The sequence below is a fragment of the Coregonus lavaretus genome (genome assembly GCF_964263955.1).
Source record: "Coregonus lavaretus genome assembly, chromosome: 4".
NCBI lineage: Eukaryota > Metazoa > Chordata > Actinopteri > Salmoniformes > Salmonidae > Coregonus > Coregonus lavaretus.
In genome coordinates, this window is record NC_139991.1 from 50501630 (window position 1) to 50526103 (window position 24474).

At 42.2% G+C, this 24474-nt stretch overlaps 1 protein-coding gene across 1 annotated transcript in view; it reads left to right on the forward strand.

Annotated features, from left to right (window-relative positions):
- astn2 (astrotactin 2) overlaps window positions 1-24474 on the forward strand; it is a gene marked incomplete at both ends in the record, with an annotated part of 479012 nt that overhangs the window by 42372 nt on the left and 412166 nt on the right. The window lies entirely within an intron of this gene.

A 24474-nucleotide genomic window follows, 5' to 3' on the forward strand; every position in this document is an offset into this window, starting at 1 on the left:
AGGCTAGGAGATGAATACTATCATACACTGAAGCATCAGTATGGTACTGTACATTTTATTCCAAACCTGCTTTGTCAGAGAGCGGCATTACACTTCCCCTGCATGTTTTTGACATAGTGGTCCTCTGTAGCTCAGCTGGTAGAGCACGGCGCTTGTAACGCCAAGGTAGTGGGTTCGATCCCCGGGACCACCCATACACAAAAATGTATGCACGCATGACTGTAAGTCGCTTTGGATAAAAGCGTCTGCTAAATGGCATATTATTATTATTATATTATTATATATTTTTTAACAAATTGTGACGATGCCACACACTACGGCTCCTCGGTCACTCCCCACAGCTTACAAACCAAAACGTGTTAATCAGATAGTTCCCTCTAAGTTAATTCATGAGCATCAATTATGTCCGATAAAGACACACCCATAATATTATGCTTGTGTTCATTTGAATTAATCAGAGGCATTGAGAGATAATACACAGTAATCATGTTGATCGTTATCAAATGAATAATGTATGAACATTTTTATTTATTTATTATATCCAGTCTGATGACACAACAATGCTGGTTACTTACAGTGTTCTGAGCAATAACAGACATAATCTGTCTTTGGATAACTATTATGATTGAGTGATATCTTATTATTATTTAATTGTAAACTTACTGTTGATACAATGCTGTTGAATGTCTCTGTATCACCTGTGCTCTGGTTGCGCCCAGTGATGCATGTTTGCCCGTGGACATAGAAAGGAGGATTTTATTCTTAGCCTCTAGACCTCTGGTCAGAGTACAGTAAGCAGGGAACACTAGTGCTGGTCCCCATCAACGCTGCTCCTCAGGATCATTCTAATACATCTACATCTGTAGGTTTGGTGTGTGTCTATAACACTGATTTCCCTCCACACTCTACTTGGTTCCAGGGCTACTGTATAATTTAAGTGGGCAGAGTGGGTAACCTCCTACTAGTTAGTAGCACTGTAAATCCAGCTCTGACTCTGCCCTAACTACTGTACAGTATGCTCTCAATGTTTCATTATTATGTGGATCCATGGCTTCTTCTGTATAGTTATATTCTTCAACACTACATTCTACATTCTAAATTGCCCATTGTTCAGTTAGAGATTTCCATGCGATCGTGATGAGCGTCTCTATATTTCCCATCAGGAATAGCGTTGAGTGTTATATTTGCCTGATGTATTTGCTTGTTAAATATATGTTGCATGAGAAAGATTGGCTTTAATTAAATGGGACTTTTTGTACATTGGGCTCCCATCACCACACTCTGTAACATCTGTGCATGGACGCACCTCTTTAATGAACACTCACACACACCTCTCAACAATATGCTATTCTCTCCACACTAACTGCACCTATATGGTACACAGTACGGCCGGGACAATAACAGTATCGCAATATTTTTTCCATGGCAAAAAAACCCCTCATGTATGTAAAATATTGTGTGCTATAGCTTGGAAAATAAATAAATGTTACTCTGGATGACAACATAATGACGGTTGTTTCCATCATTAGGGCTGTTTTCCTAGAGAAGTTGAATCTGCTTTGAGTTTTGTTTCCTAGTACACAGCTTATTGCACATGCTTTTCCCCTAGATTCTGTTAAAAAAAAAGGTCCCAAAGCAATTTCCAGCTGCCGATTCTGAACACTTTGAGCAAGACCATGATGTTTGAAGTCGATTTGGCATTTCCCCACATGGAGCTGCTGGACCTCCCCTTTATTATGGTATCTGTAATTTCCCACCCTGCTGTATGTGAGGAAATAGTTTGCCCCACAGCCTGTGCACTCTCTGCAAATAGCATGTGGCTTTGACAGTAGTCTGTTTGAATGGTGACATAGTGTTTCAGCACTGGACAGCTCCTGTCTCAGCCATTACAAGTGATGGTCTGCATTTTAGCACCGGACAGCTCACATGTCCACAGGAAAGCTAGAGTGCATTACAGCACCGACAGCTCCTGAAGTAGCCGAGAGATGTGAGTGGAAGGGCCCGTTGTCAGCACGTCTAGTTGGACAGCTGCTGTCTCACCACTCTCCTACAGCAAGGGCTGGGGAAGATGATGAATGATAGGGCGGCAGGTAGCTTAGTGGTTAAGAGCGTAGTGCCGAAAGGTCGCTGGTTCTAATCCCTGAGCCGACTAGGTGAAAAATCTGTTGATGTGCCCTTGAGCAAGGCACTTAACCCTAATTGCTCTTGTAAGTCGCTCTGGATAAGAGCGTCTGCTAAAATGCGAATAAAATTAATTATTGCATAACATGCTCCGTCATCAAATGAGGGTGCTCGTTTTTGGACAGACAGTTAAACTGAGTGAATTACATAATAATTGACAGGAATAGTTATTTTTGTTCTGGTTCACAATGAGATATGACACAACATCACATTATACCCTTGTCCATGTGCAGTGACTGACATTGAAAGTGAAACAAATCCTTTGTCTAGTGGCCCCCTTTCCTAGGCAATAGGACGTTTTAAATCTGCTTAAAGTTACTTCTGATAGGTGCAAGAAGCAAGTTTAATTGATGTCTCCTTTGAGCTATGTTCGCTAAAGTGGCCAGACAATCCATTTATTCTGAAGGCGGAAAACAGCTGTGCACAGTGGAATCTGTCGGGACTGCAAGTGTATGTGTGTGTGTGTGTGTGTGTGTGTGTGTGTGTTTGCTTGCGCGCGCCCGTGCATGTGTGAGCGTGTCTGTGTCTATCTCTGTGAGTGTGTGACTCAACTCTAATGTCTAAAGGAAATAGAGTGGCTGGCTAATGACAGTTGACAGAAGCCATCTATTGTGGTCATGTGATACTGAGGCTCAGAGCGGCTGAGGCCTGCTCAATATGCCGGGGGAAACCATACAAACCACGTCGGAAAACAAAACATCAACCCTGACACCCATATTAGGACTGATTGAATACTTTACACAACATGATTCAGACCTCAACAGCATGTTGCATGCTAAAGGAGTGTTTGAATAGCCCTATAGTTTTTTCTGGTCAGGTCATGTAAACTCCTGGCCTTAGTCATATCATTTGATGTGTCAAAAGTAGTGGAGCTGATAATCAGTTCAGTTGATAATATAGTAATTTAATATACACTGAGTGTACAAAACATTATGAACACCATGACATAGTCTGACCAGGTGAAAGCTATGAGCTTATTGATGTCACTTGTTAAATCCACTTCAATCAGTGTAGATGAAGGGGAAGAGTCAGGTTAAAGAAGGATTTTTAAGCCTTGAGACAATTGAGACATGGATTGTGTATTTGTGCCATTCAGAGAGTGAATGGGCAAGACAAAATATTGAAGTGCCTTTGAACGGGGTATGGTAGTAGGTGCCAGGTGCACTGGTTTGTGTCAAGAACTGCAACGCTGCTGGGTTTTTCACGCTCAACAGTTTCCCATGTGTATCAAGAATGGTTCACCACCCAAAGGACATCTAGCCAACTTAACATAACTGTGGGAAGCATTGGAGTCAACATGGGCCAGCATCCCTGTGGAACGCTTTTGACACCTTGTACTGTAGAGTCCATGCCCCGATGAATTGAGGCTGTTCTGAGGGCAAAAGGGGGAGGTGCAACTCAATATTAGGAAGGTGTTCTTAATATTTTCTAACTGTTCATATCAACAAGACTGAGTAGATTTAATCAAGAACACAGTAAATGCACACACACCCGTCCCGCAGGATCTTTCTATCTGTAGATCTGAATCAATGTGCCAGTGAAGTGTATCCAGGTGAGACTACTGTCAGATATATGAGTCCTCTTATGACCCTCAGATCTCAATCAGTGTACTGGAAGATTCCTGGCAGCGGGTATAACTTTAATTCAAACCCAAAGCCCCCTTAGACACCACTGTGTCACGATTGGGGACCACAGAGAGAGAGCGCCATGGATTACATCCCTGAAGCTATGCACTCTGCCAGGGGGCTCTGACTGTGTGGTTGGATGCTGTGAAGAACCCATAAGGTGGTTGGATTCAGAGTATTGGTGCTTTAAATTGAAAGCACATGTGGTCTTTAGGCAGGTATGGTGCTGTGATATGGATACAGCCAAGTGGTGTTGGTGGTGCAACACATGGGTTGCTATTCAAGTATTTGCAGTTGCACGCTGGTTTTATAAAGGAACACAACGTCTCCTCACTATATGACGCTGTATGCTGTTATACAACAGCTATCATGCTATGTGTTCCACTGATAACATGGAGCTCTATTGTGGAGACACTGTGTGTTGAAAGGGGGAAGTCGACAAAGCCTCAGCCAGGTATGGTGCTTCTCTGTGATGTGTCGGAACATAGGAGTCCAGAAATGGCACTGTGAGATGTTCTGAGAACATGGGGTGTTGCTTTGTTTGTGTGGTGTTTGGACATAGGGCTACAGTTCATGGGGCATGGATGTTCAGGTGTAAAGCTGTGCCCTGTTTGAGAACACCTGGGAGTTATGACAGGTGTGATGCTGTGTCGTATAAAAGGCACAATAATTCAGTTATGATGCTGTTTCCAACAAAGAACCCTAGAATACTTGATGATGGCCATCGCTCTGAAACAAAGAGGCTTGATTCAAGTGTCTTATAAGACCACATTAGCATGTGAGTCTCTGTATAAAGGTCATAGGTTCAGGTATGGCACTCTGTGCATGGGGACTAAACCCAGGCTTGGTGCTCTGTACTCTGCATCAGCCCTCCAGGTTGTGCTGGGGCTCAACACTGCTCTGCTGGGTTGGGAGGCCTGCCACTCAGCTAATACCAAACTGGCTGGGCCCTGGGCCTGAGTAGGCCTGTTTGCTGTAATCCGAGACAGGATGTAGCAGCCAGGGCTCCCCAGCAGCCTGCAGGGGCCCGGCTTATAATGAATGGCCTCCCAGCCTGCCTGCCGGTGTGAAGGGGAGGGAGAGGAGAGGAGAGGAGAGGAGAGGAGAGGAGAGGAGAGGAGAGGAGAGGAGAGGAGAGGAGAGGAGAGGAGAGGAGAGGAGAGGAGAGGAGAGGAGAGGAGAGGAGAGGAGAGGAGAGGAGAGGAGAGGAGAGGAGAGGAGAGGAGAGGAGAGGAGAGGAAAGTGGAGGCCTGTTGCAGACTTCCTGGAGCTAGGTGACTGATTCACCTGGATAGTTCCCTTCGTGATAGTCAGGAGTTTTTCCTTACAATCATGGACTTTGTCAGGAACTCCTGGCCCTACCAATACTCTAAGAGATAAGTGCATGGTGAGGTACACTAGTTTTAGCTCTGTACATGTTATTGCATTTTACACCTACACATATGATATGGGAGATATGGCTTGGGGCACTGTTGTCACTTAGTAATGAAATGTGTGCACAGTCCCCTGCTTCAGAAAACATCTATCAGAAGTCGGAATACTTTTTTTTTTTATTTTTATTTCACCTTTATTTAACCAGGTAAACCAGTTGAGAACAGGTTCTCATTTACAACTGTGACCTGGCCAAGACAAAGCAAAGTAGTGCAACAAAAAACAACACAGAGTTACATATGGGGTAAAAAAAATAAACATAAAGTCAGAGATACAACAGAAAATATATATACAGTGTGTGCAAATGTAGCAAGTTATGGAGGTAAGGCAATAAATAGGCTGTAGTGCAGAATAATTACAATAGTATTAACACTGGAATGCTAGATGTGCAAGAGATTATGTGCAAATAGAGATAATGGGGTGCAAAAGAGCAAATTAAATAACAATATAGGGATGAGGTAGTTGGGTGGGCTAATTTCAGATGGGCTGTGTACAGGTGCAGTGATCGGTAAGGTGCTCTGACAACTGATGCTTAAAGTTATTGAGGGAGATAAGAGTCTCCAGCTTCAGAGATTTTTGCAATTCGTTCCAGTCATTGGCAGCAGAGAACTGGAAGGAATGGCGGCCAAAGGAGGTGTTGGCTTTGGGAATGACCAGTGAGATATACCTGCTGGAGCGCAGACTACGGGTGGGTGCTGCTATGGTGACCAATGAGCTAAGATAAGGCGGGGATTTGCCTAGCAGTGATTTATAGATGGCCTGGAGCCAGTGGGTTTGACGACGAACATGTAGTGAGGACCAGCCAACAAGAGCGTACAGGTCACAGTGGTGGGTAGTGTATGGGGCTTTGGAGACAAAACGGATGGCACTGTGATAGACTACATCCAATTTGCTGAGTAGAGTGTTGGAGGCTATTTTATAAATGACATCGCCGAAGTCAAGGATCGGTAGGATAGTCAGTTTTACGAGGGCATGTTTGGCAGCATGAGTGAAGGAGGCTTTGTTGCGAAATAGGAAGCCGATCCTAGATTTAACTTTGGATTGGAGATTCTTTATGTGAGTCTGGAAGTTGAGTTTACAGTCTAACCAGACACCTAGGTATTTGTAGTTGTCCACATACTCTAGGTCAGATCCGTCGAGAGTGGTGATTCTAGTCGGGTGGGCGGGTGCTAGCAGCGTTCGATTGAAAAGCATGCATTTAGTTTTACTAGTGTTTAAGAGCAGTTGAAGGCTACTGAAGGATTGTTGTATGGCATTGAAGCTCGTTTGGAGGTTTGTTAACACAGTGTCCAATGAAGGGCCAGATGTATACAAAATGGTGTCGTCTGCGTAGAGGTGGATCTGAGAGTCACCAGCAGCAAGAGCGACATCATTGATATACACGGAGAAAAGTGTCGGCCCAAGAATTGAACCCTGTGGCACCCCCATAGAGACTGCCATAGGTCCAGACAACAGGCAATACATGCCACTTGTGGAAATAGAAACTTCCCACCTTCACCTGGTATCTAGAATCTGCAACCTAATGCAATGTAAGATGGCCGTGTTACAAGGCTATACACAAAAATACCTCACACAGTTTGCTGCACACTACATGGACACACTGTGCAGATGTGTGTGTGTGTGTTTGTAAGGTGGGGTGTTTAATATGAAGTGTGTACTGTGTACCCCTGTTCTGTTGGGTTAGCCCGCTATCTGTGGCTGCCAGGCAAGCCGACTGCTTCTTCACATAAAGAAATGTATGACTTCCCCCTTCCTGGGAAATGGAGCATGCTGGGAAAGGTTCTGGCCCACAGGCCAGCACAATGTGACAATATTAGAAATGTGTAATGTGCATATGGGGAGATACTGCACCAGGAGTGCCAGGGAAGGGGATTTGTGGATTTCTACAAAAAGTATCCCTTGTTATTAAAACGTGATGGAGGGATGGGGTTGTGCAGAGGTTTGAAACGCAGCAGTGTGTTAGGTGATTTAACAGTGGTGGCCTCCAGAAAAAGCTTCTACTGACCCACATTTAGCCACTACTACTAGTACTACAGTAAATAAAAGTGCAGTGGGACTGTGGGAGAGCGAGTGATAGAGATGCAGGGCTGTACTGTAACTCTCAACGGTTTTCAGCACAGTTCAATAACCTAACATTTACATTTTGCCCCTGATGTTTTATTTGTGCCTGAATCCAAATCAATGCTCCGGTCACTTGGTACTACTCCTCAAACTCTGATATCCAATAGGCCTGTCACTACTCCTCAAACCCTGATATCCAATAGGCCTGTCACTACTCCTCAAACCCTGATATCCAATAGGCCTGTCACTACTCCTCAAACCCTGATATCCAATAGGCCTGTTACTACTCCTCAACTCTGATATCCAATAGGCCTGTCACTACTCCTCAAACCCTGATATCCAATAGGCCTGTCACTACTCCTCAAACCCTGATATCCAATAGGCCTGTCACTACTCCTCAAACCCTGATATCCAATAGGCCTGTCACTATTCCTCAAACCCTGATATCCAATAGGCCTGTCACTACTCCTCAAACTCTGATATCCAATAGGCCTGTCACTACTCCTCAAACTCTGATATCCAATAGGCCTGTCACTACTCCTCAAACCCTGATATCCAATAGGCCTGTCAGTAAAAACTAGACCACCATTAACGATGAGTTACCAAGTTAGCCGTAGTGCTAACAAGTGATTTCATTTAACATACCAATCATATGGTACATGTACATGTGGAAAATTATGTTTTTAATTAATGGACAAATTTTACAAAATTGACATAAGGAATTGAAAATAATGTTCTGTATCGCAAGGATAGTTTTTATTAATGGCATTCATACAGAAAGTGGTTTTGTCATGCTTGAAGCTAAGGTAAAATACATAAATGGTATATCCAGTATCATCAGGCGTAAAGTTATTGATCCACTGGTTATACTTGGATTAATGAATTAATTAACAATGATGACAGGGGTAGTCACAGGAGCACAGGTTGAATAAGTATAGATAAGTATACTATGCGTTATTCACAGCTCTGGTCCTGCTGGGTATCAACACCTTTACAGGTTGAATCACAGAAACACTGGTTGAATGGCAAACAGACTGAAGCTTACAAGTATAGGGGAGGGCCTTACATTGAATATTATGCACATGTCATCAGAGCACTTGTTTAATAACATTAAGTTGGTGTACTGCTTTATATAAGTGTGGTATTGGTACCACCTGCATACAAATCTACCTGTGAAATGGATTGCAAATGGGAGCAGCTACCTTCAGAAGTTCCAGTACTTACAGTCAACATGGTATAGGGAATGGCAAAACTGGGTAAATCCATTGCTGAATTGCAGTCTGTTAATTCATGACATTCATAAGTGATTAATGTGACTATTTAACAAATATGTTGAAATGGAACATAATGCTCATTAGCTGTTTCTGAGTATACATTATGATGTGTTGTTTGCTGAGTATGTCTTTTCCATCTACTGAGGCTACTACATGCTGGCTTCCCTGGCTCCCTGAGCCTATATCAGTCACACTGCAGCATTTTTAAGTCACATTGCAGATTTATAAAATATTATTTTACTTTTCATTCCATTGTTGTTATTGTTACTGATGTCGTGAGCTGGGTAAAAGCTTATGGCGTACTGAGTGATATTGAAGCTGGGATTAGATACTGACGATAAGCTTCTTAGCCTAATAAAGTCATTGTGAGTAGTAACACGCCAAGTTGACTCCTCTTATTTAGCTAGACAGGCAATACAAAAACAATTGAAAGGCATTAGGTTTTAATATTTTTAGTGCTTTTTATTCATAAGTTTCTTATGGAAGTGGATGGAGAGTTAGTGACAGAGGGGACAGTTCCCCCAAAAAGTTGAAATCCTCATAGCTGCATCATTTGCCTTTCATCAGTTTTCATCATTTTGGAAGCTCGTTTTGTGAACATCATAAATGTTCCATCTCAAGGGAATATGTCACTACACGGTCAATTACCTCTGCATTCCACGGAGGTCATGTTAGATAATATCACATCCATGAGCCGGGGAACCACACTCGGTTAATGTTTCACAAGGCAGAGTTCAGAATTCAAAATAAGAAACTGCATTAGCTTAGGTTCACATTAGGTTCAGTGACTAGTGAGTGACATCGTAGAGCGTGTTCCTCGACCATGCAAGGCTGTGTTTGGCCCCCTTCACATCCTGGGTCATGAATCCAGCCAGAGGGAGCTTGTTGGACAGGGCAAGGGTGTGACAGCATACAGTGTACCGTTGATTTATCTCCTCTGACAGAGGGGCCTTGGCTCTGCATGGCAATGGCATCGCTATTATTAATCATGCAAGACCTCGCCCAGCGCACTGGAAATTAATTAACTCTTAACAATCAGCATAGGGCTGATTATTCACACTTGCTAATGTGTAGCTTTGTCAAGGAACTGGGCTTTCTGAGCTTTGCAAAGGTATTAGGCATGACACCCGCACTCAGAGTGAGGGAGGTAGAGAGAGATACATATATTAAGAGAGACAAAGGGGGGGGGGGGGGGGGGAGAAAGAGAAAGAGAGAATTGTAGAGAAAAATAAGGAGAGAGTGAGCTCCTTGGTATGCCGACTAAAACCTAAAACATTTGATGTGATATTAAAGTGTCCTTCCTTCATTACCAAGCAATTCTCTGGATTGAATTACTGTCCATTTCCCAGCTGAACACTCTTAATTAACAGCTTATCGCGTACTTCTAAATATACTTCTCAATTCCCCTCCATTACAAGGTTGAGCACAAATGTTACGCTCTATGAAATGGGACTACTCGTCCTCAATGACTGTCAAATGGAGCTCTCAAGTCACTGAAGACTCAATAAACGGCAAACAAAATTTGCTCACTAGATGGAAGTATTCAATTGAATTGATTTGTTTCATCCTTTATGTCTAGAGACTTCCTTTATGGGAACTGAAGCTCTATTGAAGTGCTTGAGAAAGTCATGTACAAGTCCTGTCAGGGTCATCACGTAAGATTTCAGACCTGTTTAATTCCAATGGACAATTCCAAGGTTTTTAATTCGTCCAGATTTCATTACTGAACTAATAGGATAGACCACCATTTTCCAGCTCGTAATCAGTTACTAATGGAAAAGTATAATATCTGAATTGCCTGACCCTCAAGGATCGGTACTGTCTAATAATCTCACCGCTCATACTGTCTGGAAGGCTCCTTTAAAGAAGTAATTCTGTATGCTCTACCTGTCTTGTCATTTTCCAGGTACTTGTGACCAGAGAATGGCCAACGACTAAACAGAAGTGTAATAGATATTCAGATGTCATTTTATTGCCTGGAGAAAATTACTTTTCTCTGATACCAAGGTCCTAAAGTGAATTTATTGGTACTTAGTCCCTTTTAAGAGGCCTTTCTCAAGCTGAATTTGAATTGGAATCGGACACGGACAATGTTTTAGGGCCTACAGATAGAGGACACTTCACTTTGACCATTGTAGTGTGGTGTCTGATAAACGTCTTTCAGTCATTTCTTTAGTCTGTGAAACTAGATGAGAGTGTTCATCACTTCTTTCTGAATCCAGATGCCGCCGTGGATAAGGTTAACACAAATAGCGAGAGATAATTCCTTTAGCTGCAAATACTTGACATTTTAATCATCAAATGTTCTGACTGTGACAGGAAATGTTGCGCTCTATGAACATCACACCTACTGTATGGTGCTAAATTGTTAAAAACTTTATTTTATCCATATGGCCATTCTCTGGTCACAAGTACCTGGGAAATGAGAAGACAGGTAGAGCCTTATTATAGTTTGTTCTAATCAAAACGTATCAGAACATGCATTGTTTGTTTACTTATTGCTACCATCATTGCTGTCACAAATACAATACTATTACTAGTTGTAATATTGTTTTAGGTCTACTATATGAATAAAATCCTGACAAATATACCGACCTTTGGTGTTGGTCCAGTTAAGCAATTATTTAATTAAAATTCTAATATCTACTTATGTAGCATTCCGGTCTTTGTTTTCCTAATCTGCTAGGTCCGTGAAAAAGCAATCAGAACAGCTTTGAAAATGTTAAAAAGCTTTGATTCCTTTGTTGTCATGTTCCAATATTTATGACTAATTGCTATGGAAGCACAACACTCAAATCATTGAAGATCCCATACTTTCAGTTTATTAAAAAATACCCTGAAATAAAATTGGAAATTGCAATTACAGGACGTGTCTCCTTTTGGGCTGTCAGCACTATAAGGGATCAAATTCAGCTTCTAGGGGTTTCAAAAAGTTCCATACTTCTCAGGAAATGGAATGAAAAGTGCTATTCTTGACTCTGTGTTCAGTGGTGACAAATAGATTCAGTCAGTAGCAATGACTATCTCCCCTCCAAAAATGCTGCAATTGTACCTATGATTACTACCTGGAACATATAAATTCCAAATGACAGGTTTTTAATAGTTACTTGTCAAAAAGCAAAGAAAAGCTCCTTTACCAAACTACTACCTTACTCCCGCTCAAAACAAAGATGGAAAAACAATCTATGCATTTTATAGTAACTCGCTCCCAATTGATTGCTGGTAGCATTATGACATGCCTTTAGCATTTGCAACATAGTGAGCAGAGGTCCGCATTTTGTACTGTAGTGCTACCTGAAGACATTTAACGCTAGGCCATAAATGTTAGTAGTAGTATATTTTAAGGGAGGCAGTTTGTAAGGGCTATAGTTTTATGTACCTTATACTGTAATCAATCTAGAGCCCACTCTTTTAGCAGAGTTGTTACTGTGTATTCATAGTGCTAAGTAAGTAGTATATTTGCCAAGGGGTAATAAACATTCATATTAACCATACCTTTTTTTTTTTTTTTACCATACTACGGTATGGTGAGAATCTCAATAGTGTACGCAAGGTTAAGCCTTTCCTTTCGTCATCTACAGAACTATAGCTCCATTATGTTACACACAATATAAATTAATAATGTTTAACACATGCTAAAAGACATGGCGGCAGCATCTAAGCATCTATGTGGGCTTTACCATTTCTGTTACAGGTCAATTTCCCTTTGGTGAAGCGCTGTACTGTACGTTCTGAGTGATGTGCTTCATTGCAGTTTCTTATTCATCATATCCTGTGTGATATCACTTTCCTTTGAGCTGATATATCCTCACATTCTTTCTTTCAGAACTGATAACATCACTTCATTGAAAATACAATAGTAGAGTTCTGAATTAGCATACAGTAATGTAATCTAGTGATGGAGGAAAGAATCGATACAGTTACATTTGGGATATAATTTTTTATAATATATCGTCTTGTATCATTTAAAAAAAATTGCAGTATTATTTTCCAGTATTTTTCCTTCATAGCTTGTTCTCCATCTTCTTTTAAAAAGGGAGCCAATTTGTTTTCAGCACTTTTATTTCCATTACTGCTCAAAACTCGTTTTCTCATGACATTCTCTTGTCTCTCTGCGGCAGACACACAGTATGGTGAGCATTATGTTTGTAACATGGAATCGCAATAAAATCACAGTATTGAATCGCAATACATATGTGACCGACCACCTCTATTCGGTCTTACAGTGGCTTGCGAAAGTATTCACCCCCTTTGGCATTTTTCCTATATCGTTGCCTTACAACCTGGAATTAAAATTGATTTTTTGGGGGTTTGTATCATTTGCTTTACACAACATGCCTACCACTTTGAAGATGCAAAATACTTTTTCTTGTGAAACAAACAATAAATAAGAGAAAAAAAACTGAAAACTTGAGCGTGCATAACTATTCACCCACCCCAAAGTCAATACTTTGTAGAGCCACCTTTTGCAGCAATTACAGCTGCAAGTCTCTTGGGGTATGTCTCTATAAGCTTGGCACATCTAGCCACTGGGATTTTTGCCCATACTTCAAGGAAAAACTGCTCCAGCTCCTTCAAGTTGGATGGGTTCTGCTGGTGTACAGCAATATTTAAGTCATACCACAAATTCTCAATTGGATTGAGGTCTGGGCTTTGACTAGGCCATTCCAAGACATTTAAATGTTTCCCCTTAAACCACTCGAGTGTTGCTTTAGCAGTATGCTTAGGGTCATTGTCCTGCTGGAAGGTGAACCTCTGTCCCAGTCTCAAATCTCTGGAAGAATGAAACAGGTTTCCCTCAAGAATTTCCCTGTATTTAGCGCCAATTCTGACCAGTTTCCCAGTCCCTGCCGATGAAAAACATCCCCACAGCATGATGCTGCCACCACCATGCTTCACTGTGTGGATGGTGTTCTCGGGGTGATGAGAGGTGTTTGGTTTGCGCCAGACATAGCGTTTTCCTTGATGGCCAAAAAGCTCAACGTTAGTCTCATCTGACCAGAGTACCTTCTTCCATATGTTTGGGGAGTCTCCCACATGCCTTTTGGCGAACACACTGTTTGCTTATTTTTGTCTTTAAGTAATGGCTTTTTTCTGGCCACTCTTCCGTAAAGCCCAGCTCTGTGGAGTCTACGACTTAAAGTGGTCCTATGGACAGATACTCCAATCTCCGCTGTGGAGCTTTGCAGCTCCTTCAGGGTTATCTTTGGTCTCTTTGTTGCCTCTCTGATTAATGCCCTCCTTGCCTGGTCTGTGAGTTTTGGTGGGCGGACCTCTCTTGCCAGGTTTGTTGTGGTGCCATATTCTTTCAATTTTTTAATAATGGATTTAATGGTGCTCCGTGGGATGTTCAAAGTTTCAGATATTTTATTATAACCCAACCCTGATCTGTACTTCTCCACAACTTTGTCCCTGACCTGTTTGGAGAGCTCCTTGGTCTTCATGGTGCTGCTTGCTTGGTGGTGCTCCTTGCTTAGTGGTGTTGCAGACTCTGGGGCCTTTCAGAACAGGTGTATATATACTGCGATCATGTGACAGATCATGTGACACTGAGATTGCACACAGGTGGACTTTATTTAACTCATTATGTAACTTCTGAAGGTAATTGGTAGCACCAGATCTTATTTAGGGGCTTCATAGCAAAGGGGGTGAATACATATGCACACACCACTTTTCTGCTATTATTTTTTTATAATTTTTTGAAACAAGTTATTTTTTTAATTTCACCAATTTGGACTATTTTGTGTATGTCCATTACATGAAATGCAAATAAAAATCAATTTAAATTACAGGTTGTAATGCAACAAAATAGGAAAAACGCCAAGGGGGATGAATAATTTTGCAAGGGACTGTATGTAGCAAAATTTGAAATTGTGTTTTTTACATTGAATAAAAGTAGATACTCAGAGCTAGAAAATTGTATAACATACATTGCAGTTGAGGAACAATGGGGACATTATTCTGCTTTGAAAGTTGCTAAACTTGTAAACCCACTTTTGAGAAAATGGCCCTTGAATGTTTTGGTACACCTACTGGAGAGCTCTTCTTTGTCTACACCCATTCAGCATCATTCACACCCTCTTAAGCCTTAGCCCCACCCATCTCTTTAAGGATTCACGTGAGGCCATGTGCTAAACAGAGTGAGTAGTTTAGTAAACAACCAATGATTTCAAGACTAAAAGTGGTCAAAGTAGTAGCCTACTGTAGGGGAAAACTCCAGGTAAAAATACATACGCCTAGAGAATAGAAATACATATCGTATCGGCACCTAAGTATCTTGATAATATCGTATCGTGAGGTCCTTGGCAATTCCCAGCCCTACTGTAATCAGAAGGGAAATTAGAAATCCAATACGTTTATGTATCCATCAGGGGAGAAGATGACAAATGCATTATGGAAGGCTGAGATGTGTGTGTGTGTGTGTGTGTGTGTGTATGTGTGCATGCCTGTGTGAGTTTTGTGTGCATGCATGTGTGTCTTTGTTTGCTATTTGCTTCTCTGGAGGTGAAGGGCACATACCATCATGTCCTGTTTTGGACAGGAAAGGCAGGTTCTTACACCTTTTCTGTTGCCCCCTTTGGGTGCCATATGCTCCTCACTCTCTCTCAGTGAGGTGGGAAGCATATGCTCCTTGCTGATGAATCATCTTACACAGTAACTATCAGTAACACCTCTTACATGTGTCTGGCTTCTACTGTACACTACAGATTCTGGCCATCTTGCAGTATAGGCACTAACTGCCAGGTCCTCCTGCTCGCTAGGGATTTGTGAGTACACTACACCATCCCTGCCAATGGATTTCATCCCTTCACCTCTACGAGATCAGAACCAAAAGAGACATTTGACCAAGGTCTCATTGGGGAGAGCTCAGAATAATGGATAAGTCAATCTTAATGTGTGTATGATTACCCCCAGCTTCACTCTTTGGCAGGGGGTTGACGGCAGGCACATGAGGGCAGGAGATGGTGCAATCAGTTGGAGAATGGCCCCTTTAATAGGATTGGACTGTTAAAAAAAAGTCTATGTATTCTGTAGATAAGGGGACTGTTTATCCAGTTAATGTGTCACTTTAAATACATTAGGCCCTTTTTGGCTCGCTGCCTCCCTAATCCCAAATAGCATGAGACAAACCATTTATAGATCCGCACATAAATTAAAGTGGCATTGTTTTGGATAATGACACTAATTTCCCTTGTAAGAATAGGGTTTTTGGCCGAAACCAAATGATATTATGACTAAATTGCGTATTAAATTAATGTGGGGGCACTTCGGGTTTTACAGCGTTGTTAAGGTGCGGGGGCTTATTATTAGATGTAAAACAGAGGTGACCTTGGGCTTGGGCTGCTGGGCTAGAGGCAGAGATATGGGCTGGGAGGAGTGTGTGTGTTCTCTATAGAGGAGAGAGATACATAGGGCTGAAATGCAGCACGGCAGCAGCGGTAGACAGCAGGCCACTATTAGTGTCCTCTATGTTCTCTGTCACAACAAACTCCCAAAGATGAGTCAGTTCTACCATAAAACAAACACTCACCCTGCTCTCTAATTCATGGGCATCTATGCACTTGTCTACATCTACCTTCTAGTGAATGGGAAACGATCATCAAGAACCCAGGATCTGTTGTGGTTTCTAGCCTATCACAAAACATGTGGGTATGTTGTATTTGAATTAATATATTATCATAAATGTGTTTTGTCTCGTCCAGTTTTGCACAAAAGGCCATAAACTTGAGCAATCTTTATGTCTGACCTCTATAAGGTATTTCTCTACCTCTGTTACCTGGGTTATGTCATAAAGTGCCTATATTATAGTATTATAGTATAAGTCAGATGGTCCCTCATGGAGTGAACCTTTTTTAAGTAGTGTCTTAAATGGATTGGTTTCTGCTGGAGGCCGTGGGCACTGCCCTGGCTAGCTGCCGGCTCTGTGATTGAGCACAGTTTGAGTTGGCGTGGGAGTGGGAGCCGGGGTACAGATGGACCTTCAGTCCCACTGGCACAACTGATTGTTAACACCTGATTCTTAACAGATCCTTCCCTAGACCCTGGAGAAGTCCTAGATACTGGTAGAATGAAATTAACACCTTTTTTCTGTTTAAAGTGATTGCTGTCCATTGTACGTCATCAGCAATAGCGAGATGCGCAAATGACATTCTGTGGCATTGGACAGATACATTTCAGCGTCAATATGTCTTGAAGAAATCACACTGTCGGTGTTGCTGCAGTAATGTAGCAGTGCATTACTAAGATGATTAGTGTTTGGTGGCTTTAAAAATGCATCTATGGAGATGTCAGATGGTGATGGCGTGCGGGTGGTACAGAGGTCAGGACCAGGTCATCCACTAGGAAGTGATGAGTCGTCAGAATTGGATACCGCTGTGCTGACTGTCTAAAGACAGCAGTCACAGCAGAAGGAGCCTTCAAAGACCCCTATGACAGGGAGAGACACCTGGTGACCGCCCTTTTTGTCCAGGAGACAGAGGGTACTTTTGACTGTCTTTGTGCAATGGCCATGTCATATGTCCATGTCATATAAGGGAATATGACCACGTCATATAAGATATTTTTATGGTATATTGTAGTAGTCCTGATTACATTTGCCTGTGCTGTAGATTTAAAGACTCCGGAACTTTGGCGACTACTAAGTATTTTTTAAACCTCCTGCTTTGGGCTGGATGTGTCAATGTGTAGTTCATACATGCATAATCAATGAGCAGAATTACTGTCTTACCTCAATTAGCCATGAAATCCCTAGTTTGAAAGCAACTGTTTTTCTGGAAGCTGTGCTGTGCCATTTTCCATACATTCTCCCCCTCGTGGGCCAGCGCCCTAACAATTCAAGTTCCAGCCAATGAGCTTTAGCCCCTTGCCATTTCAGTGACCGCTAGCAAGATGCACACACAGCAGAGAGAAAAAGAGAGAGAGAGCAATGCCGTGGTGTACATATCTGCACAGGCCATTTTTGGTTTGTGCGAGCTACTTTCAGAACTTCTAGCTAAAAAGTATACAAATGTACTGGATAATCTTTAACGTGCAGATATCAAATGATTGCACTTTCAACTAGCTTACTTTATCACAATACAATAACATCAGGCCTGTTATTATATAACCTCCATGAATCTTTGTATTTGTTGCTTGTATCGATTACCCCTAATTAATGATGACTCGCCATGTTTGACTTGCCAGTTGTAGGCCTTAGGCAGGACCTGAACATGACATTGATGGCCTCCCTCATCTCTCTCTCTCTCTCTCTCTCTCTCTCTCTCTCTCTCTCTCTCTCTCTCTCTCTCTCTCTCTCTCTCCCTCTCTCTCCACCCCTCCCTCCCCTGGGTGACATGATTAGCTGTTCAGTCCTGGCTGGGAGGATATGATTTCTCTCTTCACATAGATGGCATGGTAGATTATCTAATGGCCTGGTCCTGCGGTGACTCATTGTGGAGAAGTATTCAGCTGATCGGGCCCTGCTGCTCTGCCCTCATTAACACTAAGTCCTTTGTCACAGACACACAGTGTTTGGGACCCCCACGTTATGACCCGACTGTGCCAAGACTCCGGCGGAAATTAGCACATTACAATGCCTTGAAACATGCACCTTACTTCTCCTCACGATACATTTTTTATTGTTTGCATTTTTAATGACCTTTACGTCCATGAATGCCAACTATTTAATTAGGGAGCATAATAAGACGTCAGGGTGACATTAAGTTGCTAAGTGTTTCATTTCAATGGGAAGCAGCCTTTCGGTAATGCCACATTTGCCTAAATACCCAATATCTCACGTCAACTTGTTTGGGAATGGTAATTGCCCAAAAAAAATTTACAGGCATTAGCATTTTCTGAATAGGAGATGAGACATCCCTCCATTTGGTGACTAATCAAATATACTTCTATGAGCTCATTCATTTCCCCCTAATATGTGGGGAAGTTTTCTTGTGTTAGACTTTACTCTCAATACTCAGTTTCAAAAGTGACGCCATTTAGAGTCATTATCGAGGTCAAAGCCTAAACACAGTGAGATGTGTTTGGTATGTGTAATGAATTTAGTAATAGGCTCTGACAGTACTGATGAGGCACTGACTGACACCGCTTTCTATCCTCTCTGCATTTGGAGCTGAGATATTTTGATTCATCTCAAAGGTTATGGAAGTCTATCATTGTCCTCACTTATGAATTATTAAATATACTGCTGCCCGTAATATTGTGAAAGGTATGGCAGGCTGAGGCTGTAGGCTAGGCAGCAGTGTTATCGGAAGGCTTGCTGGCTGGCTCACCATGCCACATGGGCAATGACAAGCAGCAAAGTGCCTTTAGGGTGCCAGCTTTCATCAGGGTAAGCGGGGATGACACGGCCTTGTTACTGAGCTGACAAACTGTCACAGTGCTGTCAGGCCACACAGTTACTGACTCCATGCAGCTATGATCACCTTTAAATTGATGAGAACGACCTTTGGGGAGTGTGTGCGTGCCTGCGTGCATGTCTGGGTGTGTGTGTGCGTGCCTGCGTGCGTGTGTGTGTGCTCAAGTGTGTGTGTCAGAGAGAGAGAGCTCACAAACATCTGCTAGTTTTGTTTATCCCATTTCCATTTGTATCTGTGTGCATCTGTCTTGTCTGTGTGTGTTTATAACCATGACCTTTCTGCTTTACAGAAAGATTATTTCTTTACAGCATGTGGGCTACCGCTATTCATTTTTCTAAAGAGATAGATGAATAGTCATTATTACTTACAATTCCTTCACACACATTATTCAGAATCCACCTCAGCTACATGACACCAGATCCTCACTTAGTTGCTGTCACTGTTTTTACTGTAGAATGAAATGAAAGTTGAAATTTCAATTGCATTGATCAAGCTAAAGGTCAGGCCTATGGTTAATAACCAACATATTTCAGCATGCTAACAAAACAAAGGCCAGCCTGCTGACATTAACTGAATGCTGTGATCAAGGATATTACATTTTAGCCCAGAATAGAGTAAATTATGTAAAGTTAGCCTGAGCCGTGATAGTGTGCTCATGTCTACTAAGACCCATGTGCAGACACAGCAGGCAGATAGTACAAGTCTCAGGGTTTATTATAGTTCAAGGGGCAGGCAAAAGGTAAGTCAGGCAGGTAAAGGGTCGTAATCCAAATCAGAGTCAGGCAGGTACAGGATGGCAGGCAAACGGTAGGTCAAGACAGGAAAAGGGTCGTAATCCAAATCAGAGTCAGGCAGGTACAGGACGGCAGGCAGGATCAGGACAGTGACCCCAAGCATACTTCCAAAGTTGTGGCAAAATGGCTTAAGGACAACAAAATAAAGGTATTGGAGTGGCCATCACAAAGCCCTGACCTCAATCCTATAGAACCATTTGTGGGCAGAACTGAAAAAGCGTGTGCGAGCAAGGAGGCCTACAAACCTGACTCAGTTACACCAGCTCTGTCAGGAGGAAATGGACAAAATTCACCCAAATTATTGTGGGAAGCTTGTGGAAGGCTACCCGAAACGTTTGATCCAAGTGAAACAATTTAAAGGCAATGCTACCAAATACTAATTGAGTGTATGTAAACTTCTGAGCCACTGGGAATGTGATGAAAGAAATAAAAGCTGAAATAAATAATTCTCTCTACTATTATTCTGACATTTCACATTCTTAAAATAAAGTGGTGATCCTAACTGACCTAAGACAGGGAATTCTTACTAGGATTAAATGTCAGGAATTGTGAAAAACTGAGTTTAAATGTATTTGGCTAAGGTGTATGTAAACTTCCGACTTCAACTGTATAATACAAAATGTACAGTAGCTTTGGTATTATGCTGTATCCCAGTGTCTCACACCTGAGAGAGAAGTGGGCTATTCCCAGTAACAGCTCACTAGACAACACTCTGTGTCTATTATCATAAACTGTTACATTATACATTTTTGGAAGGAAATCATTTTTACTTATACTTATTTCACAGTGTATTTCATTCTAACTATGGAAGCAAATTAGTTCAACTGGATGGAACATTTGATAACTATCTTATATGAAATTCAGTTTAAAATTACATGTGTATTTGTCATTTTTTCTTCATAATTAAATCTTGCATGTTGATTTTAGATCAAATTCATCTCTCCATAACGGCCAACATAGAGGACTAACGAGTGAAAAAGAAAATTAATACCTGAAATACAATATTATACAGTCACTGCAGCTCTGCCAAGACTGGGGAATGGGTCCTGCGTGTGGAGACACTTTGGGTACACAGTGCTGGTAATAAGTGTTATGCTGACAGCGAGTGTTCAGTAGATTTCACTCAGGGACATCTGGGCTACCTTCCGATGCCTCGGCCAAGATTAACAGGGTTTTATCAAGGATTTGGGCAAGCTCCAAACAATCCCGTTCCCTCTGTGCTGCAAGCTTAGTGAGATCACAAGTTAACAGAGAAGGTAAAGATAAAAAAGGCCATGGAGTTACTCAGTTTTAGTCTTTGTTTTGACTTTTTGGTTCGTCGCATGAAGAAGCAATAGCTTTTACTGTAACATTCGTACCGATTTGTATTTGCCACACTCATGAGGTCTTGAGAAGGGAGTTCTTGTGGTTGAACCTTTTGTCATTCTCTTTGTGTAAAATCAGCCATGCTTCTCCCCTGCTCTCAGTGGCTTGTGTAATGGCTACAATGGCACGTTTCAGGGTAGACATTCCATCCCTGATGCCCTTGCTGGGAGCGTACATGCTTCAACCGCATTTTTTAAAAATAAATAAAAAAATAAAATCTTTCCACACACAGACATGCAAACACACACACACACACACACACACACACACACACACACACACACACACACAAAAGCCAGTGTGTCGTTAATGGTGAAAGGACCTGCAGCTGTACCTCTGTATCCTGTGAACATCTAGATGTTTGCCCAATAACAACACTCATAGCATGTTGTGATGTTCCCCAGCAAGAAAACCAAAAATGGTTGCTCAAACAGAAAGGGGAACTAACAAAGATTCACTGACAACAACCAAAATGAAACAGGTGGTGTTTTAGGAAGGGTTCTGAAAGACACTCATGGGAGTGTTCACTGAAAGTTGACTAGCAACAACAACTGGAACCTAAAAGACACCCACTGTGAGCGTCCACTAAATTTGCCCAAGAAGAAGCAAACAAAAGAAAGTCCACCTAAGCCTCTAAAGTCAGCAAGTGATTGCCAGCCAAAGTGGCTCTGTTATATCTGTCTCCCTCTATTAGTTTAAAATGGACACCTCTAATGAGTACAACCTCATTTTTAGACCTGCACACAGGAGCACATCCTCTGTCAAGGTCAATAGCCCAATCTCCGAATATGACAAGCTGCAGATAACACACAATGATGTGCTTTTAGATGGGTGCTTGACATTTCACAGCCTACACATTTTGATCCTACGACAGTACAGTACAGTCAGCAGAACTGTTACCACACTGTCCGTTTATGAGAAGGAAAGATGCTGAAAGCTTACATTTTGAAAAGTTTTCCACCTGATTGTCCCATGAGGAGCCAAAAATGTAGATCACTATACAATATCACCACTGTTAGCATACTGTATATTATGTTACCTAGCCTAACATTTTTGTCCTATTATTCACTGTGGATTATATTGCTGTTATAGTGTTCTTGGTAGATCCTTCCGCTCTTGTTAATAAAGCTCCAAAGAAGTGAGGTTATACATAAAAATCTAATAAACAACCTTACCATACTGTACCATATCAAGTCACTCTGCTTCTCCCCCTGTCTTTAAAGCCCTGTGGTGCTCCTGATGTACTGTATGTATGTGCCCTGTACTGAAGCGGCAGTGGCAGTGACGAGGGCAGCTCACAGAGCAATCCTCTCTTGCCGTGTCCACTGACCCAGAGTCAGTAGGTTAATGACCAGCGCCACTGAATGCCATCCCTTATACTGTACCTGCCACCTGTCTGAGAGCAGCTCCCATCCCCCTGTCCCTGACCTTGTCACCCACCACTGACAAATACTGTATCAAGCACATAGCTCCCAGAGGCTGTCTCGGTACCCAGCGACCACAGAGCCCCAGTAGTCGATAGCATCACAGTCCTGTGCTTTGATCCGTATCTGGCCAACTTGGCTATTTTCCTGCCTGCTTTTTTCTCTCCCATCAACTTGCCCTCTGAGTCCAATCTCACTCAGCTTCGTTTACATTTTTCAAGGTTGCGCCTTTTCTTTTTCCTTTTTTAACTGATCCACTTTCCCCTCTGGTGTCGTAGCTCTTTATGCTAATGCTGACGGCCTGTTCGCACTAATGTATTCATTAGGTTTACAGGACTGTTGATGATTTGTGGAGATAGTGAGAGGACGGAGCACAGCGTTTTCTCGACTGCTATTGACAATAACATGGAATCCTAGGTGACGGATAGTGAACAGAATGGCATACCCATTGTCTTATCCCCATTAGTTAGGACGCTACTGATTTTAAGTCTGCTCATACAAACAGGGAGTGTGCAAGCATCCCACCATGATGATTCATTTTGTTTGTTTGGCCTGTGATGTTTTATTGACCTAGAGGTTTTGATCAATCAATTTAGGATTAAAGGCTGAGTTTTAACTTATTGGTTGGGAGGCAGTCATCATTATACAGATATAATATAAACTGTTTGGAAATTCCATTCATTTCCCAAATACCTCTCTACCTATTTGCCACATACAGTGGGGAGAACAAGTATTTGATACACTGCCGATTTTGCAGGTTTTCCTACTTACAAAGCATGTAGAGGTCTGTACATTTTATCATAGGTACACTTCAACTGTGAGACACGGAATCTAAAACAAAAATCCAGAAAATCACATTGTATGATTTTTAAGTAATTAATTTGCATTTTATTGCATGACATAAGTATTTGATACATCAGAAAAGCAGAACTTAATATTTGGTACAGAAACCTTTGTTTGCAATTACAGATATCATACGTTTCCTGTAGGTCTTGACCAGGTTTGCACACACTGCAGCAGGGATTTTGGCCCACTCCTCCATACAGACCTTCTCCAGATCATTCAGGTTTCGGGGCTGTCGCTGGGCAATACAGACTTTCAGCTCCCTCCAAAGATTTTCTCTTGGGTTCAGGTCTGGAGACTGGCTAGGCCACTCCAGGACCTTGAGATGCTTCTTACGGAGCCACTCCTTAGTTGCCCTGAGTGTGTTTCGGGTCGTTGTCATGCTGGAAGACCCAGCCATGACCCATCTTCAATGCTCTTACTGAGGGAAGGAGGTTGTCGGCCAAGATCTCGCGATACATAGCCCCATCCATCCTCCCCTCAATATGGTGCAGTCGTCCTGTCCCCTTTGCAGAAAAGCATCCCCAAAGAATGATGTTTCCACCTCCATGCTTCACGGTTGGGATGGTGTTCTTGGGGTTGTACTCATCCTTCTTCTTCCTCCAAACACGGCAAATGGAGTTTAGACCAAAAAGCTCTATTTTTGTCTCATCAGACCACATGACCTTCTCCCATTCCTCCTCTGGATCATCCAGATGGTCATTGGCAAACTTCAGATGGGCCTGGACATGTGCTGGCTTGAGCAGGGGGACCTTGCGTGCGCTGCAGGATTTTAATCCATGACGGCGTAGTGTGTTACTAATGGTTTTCTTTGAGACTGTGGTCCCAGCTCTCTTCAGGTCATTGACCAGGTCCTGCCGTGTAGTTCTGGGCTGATCCCTCACCTTCCTCATGATCATTGATGCCCCACGAGGTGAGATCTTGCATGGAGCCCCAGACCGAGGGTGATTGACCATCATCTTGAACTTCTTCCATTTTCTAATAATTGCGCAAACAGTTGTTGCTTTCTCACCAAGCTGCTTGCCTATTGTCCTGTAGCCCATCCCAGCCTTGTGCAGGTCTACAATTGTATCCCTGATGTCCTTACACAGCTCTCTAGTCTTGGCCATTGTAGAGAGGTT